The sequence below is a fragment of the Pyxicephalus adspersus genome, chromosome 3 (genome assembly GCF_032062135.1).
Source record: "Pyxicephalus adspersus chromosome 3, UCB_Pads_2.0, whole genome shotgun sequence".
NCBI classification, from domain to species: Eukaryota; Metazoa; Chordata; class Amphibia; order Anura; family Pyxicephalidae; genus Pyxicephalus; species Pyxicephalus adspersus.
In genome coordinates this window covers 66899004-66910890 of record NC_092860.1, presented here as the reverse complement: position 1 = coordinate 66910890, position 11887 = coordinate 66899004, and positions in this window count along the sequence as shown.

The window sequence follows — 11887 nt, the reverse complement described above, 5'->3', positions numbered from 1 at the left end:
ACTCCCAGGATGAAAGAATCCTGCCACCGCTGTCCCAGGACTCCGAACTGCCTCCAGGAACCTGTCTGCATCCAGCCTCTTCTTCTTCCTCCCCTGCAGCGTCTGAAACTCCCTCTTCTGACTAGGATACTTCCAGCAACAAGAGGGACCACCACCTTACATGCCCAGCTAACATCACTTCTGGTCCCCATCTTGGAGCTTCCGGAAGAGGTCACTGCCACCATTTCTGAAGCTCCTGTAGCCAGGGGGACAAGGTCTGCTGCACTCTCACCGCTGCCGACCTCTTGGACTGCACCAATGGCCCCTCCTCTGCTACAGAAAACTGACCCCACCCCCTCTGCAACCTTACCCCCTTTCCTATATTAGGACTCCATTGCCCCGTTAACCCTAGCAGTGCCACATCACAAATATTCATGAAGAGACAATATGTACTATTTAAAGGAGGTTGTTTGTAGGATTTTTAGGGCATGTATCTTCAAAGCAAGTAACAAACATACTCAACTTTCTAAAATTCTTACATCTTTTAATTACACATTCTAATGTGTGATCAGGACTTTCTAGGTGCAGTAATATGAACAATTAAACTATTAAAATTATGCGTTTTATTGCGTGATATTTTTAAAACAAATTGTCAAAATCACTTGCATATGCATAATTACAATATATAGAACCATGTGTTACATCAATACAAATTGTTTCACCCGTAGGCTTCATCAGAAGGACACAACATTTTGAACACTTCAAATGTATATCTGTGTATCAAAGCAAAGGAATAATGTCATCTTTTTTCAAAAAATCCATGTTGTTTTAAATAAGAACCCGGAGACATAAATTGCACCTACTTGTTTAGACATTTCCAATTAATAATTTAGTATATCCCATATCAGTTGAATGGTCTTCCATTGAGGAAATGTATATAGCAAGTAACACATTTATTTTTCACAAAATTTCTTAATGGATTTTTGAGGATTAATGGATTAATGGACTTCCTTCCAATAACAGTAAAAAAGCATGTCCAATAGTACTAGTAAGATCTTTAGCCGTTTGTTCAGAAAATTGTAACAGAAACAAACAGTTTACTAGTGGTTTGTTACAGATAACATAAGTAACATTATTATCCAATGAATGCATAGATTACAAACCACATTAGTATCACTGAAAAATATTTAAATCACATCCATGGGCTTCCCTTGGTGCTTTTAAATGTTGCTCTTGCAACAAACTCACCGCTGCTACCCATGGTGCCATCTATTAGGTTCCACCCTATATAGGACTGGTATTTAGGTGTCCCACATGGTGCACTAGTAGTGCAAGTTGATTAAAGATTTACATCTGTTTGTAAGGAAACTCTTTTATAGAGAGTTTCTGAAAACCTAAAATGAAGAACTAAATTATAAAGACAAAAAATTTTTGAAGACTTTTTATATAAATGATTTTAGAACACTAAAAATATCTCACCGCTGCTACCTGTGGTGCCATTTATTAAGTTCTAGGGGACATTCGTTGGATTAAAAGAGCACAGGAGCCGTTTAATATAAAATGGCTTCTAGTAAATGCTTACCGGGAGAACCCAAATAGATATGTATTGTATGTTACCCTTCCCCCAAAAATAAGCAAAAAAAGATAATACAATCCTATCTACTATTGCATGTTTATATCTATTTATTTAGTGCAATATGTTTATTTTTGTCAATTAAAGCTGCGTACACACCTGCAATTTTTCTCGTTGGAAAGGATCTTTCACGATCCTTTCCAACGAGAAAAGACTGCACGATGCATGAACGATGCTGTACATACAGCACCGTTCATGCTCTATGGAGAGGGGAGGGGGAGAGCGACGGAGCGGCACCCTGCTGCGCGCTCTCCCCTTCCCTTTCATTAGGATCGGTCGTCGTCCATCGTCCATGGATCCGCCAGGACGGTCGTCAGACGATGGACGACGACCGACTGTACACACGGCAGATTTTCGCCCGATAATTGGCCGATACCGATTATCGGGCGAGAAAAATTTGCCGTGTGTACGCAGCTTAAGTATACAAAGAAGTTCATATTTGCAGTTTCTGTTTTCTAGCACATGCAAGTATATGTCTCCACAGATCTTTAACAATATTCAATACATCAATACAATACAACTTGTATTTATTTGAATATTCACAAAAAAAGGAAGCAACAAGGTTATAGTCCTGGATATTCCATGGCTTTAAGGTTGTATATCCACCTATTTTCTTTCTGTATTAGCAACCTATCCAAATCTCCACCCCTTGGGTCTTCCTTAACTTTTTTCCCAGGCCAGAATTTTTATTTCATCAACATTGAAACTGTTTTTGAGACCCATAGGATGGCCTAAAGATGTATCAATTTTCCTGTTTTTTATATTGTACATATGTTGGTAGATTTCTGTTTTGTTTTTTTGCAACTACAGACCGCTAAGTAAATTACGCCTTCTGTTTCACATGTAACTAAGTCACAACCATGAAAATCCACACATTGTGGGAGAGTAAATGTTTTACCCTCTGGTTCAAAGATCCATCTACATTTTTAGCATTTACCACAACATCTGGTATCTTTTAATATAAAAGATTGACCCCTTCAGATTTCAAAATGACTTCTGACTAGTTTATCCCTTAGTGAAGGAGCTCTAGGATAAGTTATTGACGGAAAATTACCAATACATTTGCTAATTTTGGGATCCTCCCAAAAGATTTTTTGGATTTCATCATGTTCTTGTGTATATTTTGTTAAAAATCTTGTTATGGGACACTCTTCCTTTACTCTTTTTTGAACAAATATAATTTCCTCCCTATCCAACCTTATTGTATGACTTTTTTAGTAGCCTATGACTTTAACTTCTTTTTAGTAGTCTATCTTTTTATATCATTTCGGTTTGATTCCCATGTATTTAGAATACGGTATGCTTTTTTTTAAGGACATGGGATGGGCGCTTTTGGATGATAATATAGTATTACCAGTTGTTGGTTTCCTATAGACTTTTGCTCTGATTTCAGTGTTAGTTAGCTCTAGTTCTAAGACCAAAAAGGTAATACTTGTAATGCTAGGGGTCATAGTGAACTTGGGATTGAAGAAATTGTCTTGCAACCTCTCCAAGAACTCAATCAGTAAATCTTGGGACCCTGACCAGATGATGAGGACGTCGTCTTAATACCTTCAGCATAACGAAATATGTCAAAGGTATTTTTCAAGGGACTCATCACGTTTCACTCCCAACCTCCCAGGTTGGCATAAGTTGGGGCTCACTTAGTCCCCATTGCCACTCCCTGTACCTGGAGGTAGGTTTTTTTCATCAAATATGAATACATTTCATGTCAGAATATAACCTAAAAGTTCAATTATAAATTTATTTTGTTTCTAAGTATCAATACGTTGCTCATCTAGGAACATTTTGATTGTTTAAAACCCCTTTTATGTGGAATACAGAGATATAGGCTTTCAATGTCTTTGGCCACTAATATTGAATTAGTGGGAATTTTTAGATCTTTAATCAGTTTCAATACATCCAGTGTGTCTTTTAAATATGATGGAAGATCATAAACATGTTCTCTTAAATAATTGTTCGTTAGTTCACTCGCTTCGAGGCTGACTGCCTTAAGAAAGGCCCACAGATGGGAATTTCATTGTAATTCTGGAAATGGAAGAAGTTCTTAAGATCATTTTGTTGAGTCCTATCTAATTTCTCTTGTTCCTCATTGTCTAAATCATAGGTTTCTATACTATTTTCGTTTTCCTCTAAAAGTTGTAATATTTTTAGTGTTCTAAAATTAGTTATATAAAAAGTCTTCAAAAATGTTTTGTCTTTATAATTTAGTTACAATATAAAAAACAGGAAAATTGATACATCTTTAGGCCATCCTATGGGTCTCAAAAACAGTTTCAATGTTGATGAAATAAAAATTCTGCCCTGGGAAAAAAGTTAAGGAAGACCCAAGGGGTGGAGATTTGGATAGGTTGCTAATACAGAAAGAAAATAGGTGGATATACAACCTTAAAGCCATGGAATATCCAGGACTATAACCTTGTTGCTTCCTTTTTTTGTGAATATTCAAATAAATACAATTTGTATTGTATTGATGTATTGAATATTGTTAAAGATCTGTGGAGACATATACTTGCATGTGCTAGAAAACAGAAATTGCAAATATGAACTTCTTTGATTGTATATTTAATTGACAAAAATAAACATATTGCACTAAATAAATAGATATAAACATGCAATAGTAGATAGGATTGTATTATCTTTTTCTGCTTATTTTTGGGGGAAGGGTAACATACAATACATATCTATTTGTGTTCTCCCTGTAAGCATTTACTAGAAGCCATTTTATATTAAACGGCTCCTGTGCTCTTTTAATCCAACGAATGTCCCCTAGAACTTAATAAATGGCACCACAGGTAGCGGCGGTGAGATATTTTTAGTGTTCTAAAATAATTTATATAAAAAGTCTTCAAAAATTTTTTGTCTTTATAATTTAGTTCTTCATTTTTGGTTTTCAGAAACTCCACTCTATAAAAGAGTTTCCTTACAAACAGATGTAAATCTTTATTCAACTTGCACTACTAGTGCACCACGTGGGACACCTAAATACCAGTCCTATATAGGGTGGAACCTAATAGATGGCACCATGGGTAGCAGCGGTGAGTTTGTTGCAAGAGCAACATTTAAAAGCACCAAGGGAAGCCCATGGATGTGATTTAAATATTTTTCAGTGATACTAATGTGGTTTGTAATCTATGCATTCATTGGATAATAATGTTACTTATGTTATCTGTAACAAACCACTAGTAAACTGTTTGTTTCTGTTACAATTTTCTGAGCAAACGGCTAAAGATCTTACTAGTACTATTGGACATGCTTTTTTACTGATATTGGAAGGAAGTGTAGGTTATTTGGATGTAACAGATGTAAATCTTTAATCAACTTGCACTTGTGCCAAGGACTTTAGAAAACTAATTGATTTGTATTGATATAACACACAGTTCTTTATATTGTAATTACTGTATGTATATGCAAGTGATTTTGACAATTTGTTTTTAGAATATCACACAACAAAATGCATAATTTTAATACGTTTTAATTGTTCACATTACTGCACCTGGAACATTCTGATCACACATTAGAATTTAGATTTGACTATAGACTAAGAAAAAGATGTGGTGCGGTAAAAAGTACTCTCCCATTCAACTATTTGTAGTATTTTTTAATTACAAAAAATATAAAAAATATATTTCTCCATAAAAACATATACCGTATTTTTTGCCGTATAAGACGCACTTTTTCTTCCCCAAAACTGGGGGGGAAAAGTTAGTGTGTCCTATACGACAAATGTGTTATAAGATAAATAAAATAATATACTCACCCGATACCCGGATCCTGCGTGTGTCTCTGGCTGCATGCAGCGTGTGTTCTCCTCTCCTCTGCCAGCATCGTGTCTTCTGTCTGTAAAGCGGAGTGAAAGAAGCCGGCACAGCGCCACCTGCTGTTCCCTGTCCTAACTGCCGTACAGTGGAAAAAAAGCACAGAGTGATCAGAAGGGGAATTTGAATGACAGAGTGATCAGAAGGGAATTTTGAATGACACAGAGTGATCAGAAAGGGAATTTGAAAGGCATAGAGTGATCAGAAAGGGAATTTAAATGGCACATGAGTGATCAGAAGGGGAATACCGGTATGAATGGCACATGAGTGATCAGAAGGGGAATAATCTTTCAGAATCTTTTTTTTATAGATTTTCCACCTTTAAAATTGGATGCGTCTTATATTCCGGAGCGTCTTATACGGCGAAAAATACGGTACATAAACAAGTTACATAACGTCACATGGAAACTTTGTTGAAATTCATTTACATCCATATAGAAAGGTTGTTCGAATTAAATTTCTTATTCAAGCAATTGGTTCACATATTTTTATCAATGAATACCATTCTCTAAATTCACTCAATAACTCAACTCATGTTGCAGATAAATTACTCACAGATCTGTCCAGCGGCTTGCAGCATCCTCAGCCTCCTTTTAGGTGTGCAGAAAAGTGTCTTTCTTAACATCCCCTGCACTCACTCTGAGGCTGTGACCAGCTGAAGGGCAAATATAGAGTATGTGCAGCAGCCAATGAGTGGGCTAGTTCCTGGTTCCAATCTTGTCCTGCTATTGGCTGCTGCACATACTTTGAAATCACAAATTTCTCTGCATTCTGAGTGCATAATGTATCCACTCTGTCAAGCCACTGAGCTACATTTGGTAGAGCGAATCACCTTAGACAGGAATGCATGCCTTTGCTGCTTTTATTAAATGCTGAAGAAAGTATCACTTATGTATCACTTTTTAGACATGCAGGCAGAAATTACATGTATTGTGTTAACAATTGCTGGATGCTGTGTAGTTCTAGACTGTTTATTGATGCTCATCTTTAAGGTGGGCTCAGACAGTGTCATATCTGTAATGCAGAACAACATATTTATTGGAAGTGGTATTTTGTCCTGAAGTTTCTATATTTTTGAGACTGTCACAAATGAAACCGCAATTAGTGACTGTCCCTAAAAATCATCAGATAGGTCGCAAACCCTATGCTATTTACCTTGAAACTAGTTAAGTTATCCTTGAGGAAGTGGAGCGAAAAGCTTTGGGAGCATTCAGGGAAACAACACCAAGACTTTTTCCTGGCAGCCCCTTTAAGCTCATACTTTGCAGTCTTACCTTGTGTAAATGTGCTGGGATATCCCCTACTGGGAAGATTGACAATCCCTTTTCTCCAAATCCCTGTGGAACTATGAAAGACATTTGCAGAATAACTTTGGAAGGTTAAAATTAATATTTTACAAATGCTGGTATCCCAACAAGCACCAGATTTACCAGAGCCAAATCCTCCAGGCAATGAACCTCCTAATTACCTGCCCTCCATGTTCCCTCTAACATTTCCCATCTTTATTTATCACAATATGGGGCCACCAGATCTCACAGGGTTGCCATGTAGGGATTGGCAGCCTTCCTTATATACCTTATATACAGTCTAAATTCCTATATCTGGGTCTATATTTGACCAGCTGTCAGGATCAGAACCCAGGTATGTCTGGCGGTAGCTTCATCGACTAAGCTCCAAGTGCTGGATAGCTCCCTGCCTGGATAGTAAACCTTTTCTGACACCTTTTGTTACAGTTGCTGCATTGCTTTGTCACCCACCAGATTGTGTATTGACTTTTGGCTATGACATTACAGACAATTCTTTATTGCTTGCTCCCGCTAACCTGAAGCTGACTTTGGCTTTCTCCATGACTATGCTCCTGTCTTGCTCCTGCATTATTACAGCTGCCTGTGCCCGAACCCAACATATTTTGTATTGAGAACCTACTAGTTGTTAAAGCTATTGGACTCTGAGCTTGTTCCCAGATCATGACAGAATAATCTGTCCCAAAATATGGAGGCTGCTGTAGCAGCTGCTACTGCACCCTATCGGTCGCAAATTGCTGAGCTACAAAAATTGGTGGTTTCTTACCAAGAACAGTTTTCTGAGCTACAAGTGGTAGTTAAAAACCAATAAGAGATGATCTTTGATCCACAGAGACAATTACAGTAAATATGCTCCCAAGATAGCACTACCATAGATTGTAATGCATGCATGCCTGTACCAAAAAAATTCAGTGGAGACTTGTGTCTTTTTCAAGGGTTCCTTAATCAATGCCATTTATACTTTCAGCTGCAACCCGCTGCCTTTACTACAGGGAGAAAAGGTCCTGTTTGTGAATAATCTGCTGACTGCAGTCCTGGTTGACTTTGATGCCTTTAATAATTCCATAAACATAGTCTTTATGACCCCAATCGCTGTTCAATTGCTGAAGCTACATAGTTTGCGCTCTGTTACTGACATTTGGTTGCAGATACCACCTGTAATCTAGGAGCACAAAATAGTCAGTTCCAACAAGGACTTTCTGAACAAGTTAAAGAGAAACTCGCCAGAGTGAAAAATCTGAATGACTTTGTGACTTTTATTTATATGTATCAAAACTGACCCGAGACTTACTGAAAGAAGAAAGGAGAAACTAGGAACATAATCCATAAAATTATGTACTTGAGCTATGCACTTTTATTTTAGCCAGACAGCACAGACTGATACAAAAGTTTCAAATACTGATACATCGGAACCTATGCAGATTGATGTCATAATGAAATCTTTTTCTATTCAGGAAAATTGAGAGATTGCGTTATAAGAACTTATGCCTTACTGCAAGAATTTTGGACATTATACTAATAATTGCCCAAACAAAATAAAAAGACCTAAAATATAATTAAATATACTTAAAATACAATTAAAATATAATATAAAAAAATAACCCCTCTCAAATACTATATTTTGTCATTTCTATCAAACTTGTGCTTGGTAGTCAAGAACCTGTTCAGCTATGTAGGATTCTGGAACTGGGGGAAATTTCAAGGATATAGAACTTGCAATATTATCAAGATGGGAAATAATTCTGCATCTATTAATATGGAGACTGTAGACGGTTCACCTTTATCCTCAGAACCCACAAGACAATTACCCACGAGACCATGCCTCCTGAACTTGAAAATTGAGCCTAACCATTGTGAGACCACCAGACCGCCCTCTATTAATTGGGAAACACTGAGTTTAATATTTGCTTCCATTCATTGCAAAGAACATTGTCAGTCACAGTTTCTGTGCAGGGGATGTCAAGAATGGTAGAAAATGCATGGCTACAGGTGATGCTGTAGCTTGCTGAGCAGATGATTTATGGGCAGAGTGGTAACAACAGAGAACTAAATCAGATCACTGTAAAGAACCGTTATACACTCCCTTTGTATCGGAACCACTACAAAGGTTCCGCTCAGCCAAGATACTTACCAAATTAATCAATCAAGGGGCATATAACCTTGTCTGCATTTGTTAAGGAGAAGACTGCATTCAGACCTAAGTATGGACATTTTGATTCATTGGTCATGCTATTTGGCCTGGGTAATGCTCCCGTCACCTTCCAGCATTTTATCAGCAATGTATTACGGGATCTTTTCAATCAATTTGTTTTTGCTTACTTGGATGATATACTTATCTTTTCAGATAACCTAGAGGAGCATCACAAACATCTTTGAATTGTCTTTGAACAGCGGAGGAATAAACTTTACACCAAACAAGAAAAATGTTAGTTTGGAAAAACACAGATTCAGTTTTTGGGTTACATCATTTCTTTAGAATGGTTGAGTATGGATCCTGATAAGGTCAAAGCTGCACTGGATTGGCCTGCCCCAAGAAACATAAAAGAAATTACAGAAAAATTATAAGAGACTTTTTCAATGTTATAGCCCCAATTACTCAACCGACAAAGAAGGGGGAGCCACTTCACTTCAAAGAAGTGGATGCCTCTCCATAGAAACTATTCTTTTACAGTAGGGGATAAGATGCAGCTTCACCCGTGTGCATACTTTTCCCGTTTAATGTCCTCTGCTGAAAAGAAGGAGGTTATCATTCTGAAGCACAATGGGTTTTGTTTATCTCTCAGTTCAACTTTATTAGCTCCTATCTGCCTGGATCAAGAAAAGGCAAGGTTGGTTGTTTATCAAATTCTTTAAGGTCTTTAGGGTTGTTTTCTGAATCACCTGAGGGAAACAATCCTGAATGTACTATTCTGCCTAAAAATAATTTTTAAGGGACCACTACCTCTAAAACATTTCTGACCCAGCTCAAAGAAGGTTATATCGATGACCCCCTCCTCCTAAAGAAACCTCCTTCTAAAGATGTCAGTCTCACTTTTCAAAACGGCTTTTGGACTCAACCCCATCGCCTCTATGTACCAGAATCAGTCAAGTTTAAAGTCATTAGACTGGTTCATGACTCTTAACCTGCTGGGCATTTTGTAACTACAAAGACACAAGAGCTTTTATCATGTTCCTTCTGCTGGTCCATCTATAAAAAATGTCAAGAAATATATTGATTCATTTCAAACTTGCGCTTGTAATAGGCCACCCAAAGCCTCTCCACTTGGGTTTACTTTAACCACTTGGCCTTGGGGATCAATCACCATGGCAGATAAAGCAGATAACCACTATTGGTCATTGTTGACTGTTTTACTAAAAGGGCTTACTTTATTCTAACTAAACATATACAAACTGAACAAACTGCAGAGCTTATTAATTAGGAATTTTTTAGACTGCATGGAAAACCAGATAATGTGATGTGATAGAGGGGTACAATTTACCTCAAAATTTAGGAAGCATTTTTCACAGCTCTAGGAGTCACAATTAATTTGTTGTTTGCCTTTATCCTTTGTCTTCAGCCTTCATTGTCTCAGCCTTTATCGCTTTGGAGTATTCTGGGACATCCATAAGCAACAATTTGTTTCTGGAGCATTTGAAGTGATCTGCGCTTTTGCACGGATGGACAAGCAAAAGTTCTGAATTGGTGTCCACTGGAGTGCAACAATACTTCAGTCCATTGTTTCCCCAGATCAGGGGACTCAAGAAGAGCACAGCCAGAGAAGCCAGGGAAACCTGGAAACATGGCCTGGTTGACATGGGACCACTGTGAAGCTTCAACAGACAAAGACTCAACATCAAATGTCCAGTTTTCCAAAGTGATTGCCTAATGCCCGAGTCTTGTTTGCTGAGGAAATTATGAAACACTCCTATTGAAGCTTAGTAACTTTTAGTGTGTCCTTTTGTTTACATTCCAATGTTCACTCACTAGGAAGGGTTATATAGCGCATGCATCTGTATGATCTCTGTATGTTTTGTTGTATCTACATGTAACTGAATTATTTGTTTACGCACCATTTATTTGCGAGTAAAAGCATAAAAACTACAAAACGAGCTGAGTTCCTTGGACTTTACTGAACGAACTAGACTAACAGTTAGCTTTACAAGTATTCAGCAAAAGATTTTGCTACCAAGCAAAACACTATGTTCCTGTCTTGCTCCTGCATCATTACAGCTGCCTGTGCCCTGAACCCAGCGTATTTATTATTGCAAATCTGCTAGCTAGATCTGAGCTTGAGCCCAGATTGTGACACCAGCACCATACCCGCTTCATCCAGTTCCTATCCACCATTAGTGGAAACATCCGTAAATCCAATTAAGCCAACTGAAGTACCCATTGAGTCATGCCACCACAGTTTGTCCTATCACACCTCTTTTTTTCAGGACCTATTTAAGGAACTCTAAATCGTTCTTTGATCCTCTTGGTCATTTTAGAAGTTTTTGTTCTATTGGCCTTTGATATTATTTGACCATAGAATGTTCTCATATAGGGTAGTATTTGGGTCCTCCAAACCTATGGGGAACATATACAGCTAACTGCATGTTTTTGTAGGTGTGAGGAAAACAGGAATATCCAGGGGTTCTCCCCATGTCTATGCAAATATGGGGAAAACATGCCTAAAGAGGTTAGTCAGTGAATGTTCCATGTGCATTTGTTTTAAATGTCACTAATTGAATCACCAGAGAATGCTTGCTGATTGTCAGATTCTCTGCTTTATAAATAGACCCATTAAACTCAGAAAAAAATATGGGACACATAGCATAATAACTTGTTGCCGTTTTGAACTGTGTCAAGGATTACAGAGAGCAGTGACAAAGAGAGTTACTTGACAGTGAAGTCTACAAAAGGTATATACAAACAGACCAGTATCTACTTTTTGACTGCCACCAACTACTAGCCTTTTTTCATGTACTACCCACATTTTCACAGACCTTACTGTGAAGAATCCCTTTCTTATGCAGATATTGAACTTTATTTTCTCCAGACACAAAGAGCGCCTCCTTGTCCTTTGTGATGCCATTATGTGTTCTCTATATTGACCATTTATATACTTTTTTAAGATGATCTACTCTTTTTATATTTATTTATATTTATTTGAAACGTTCTATATTTAGGT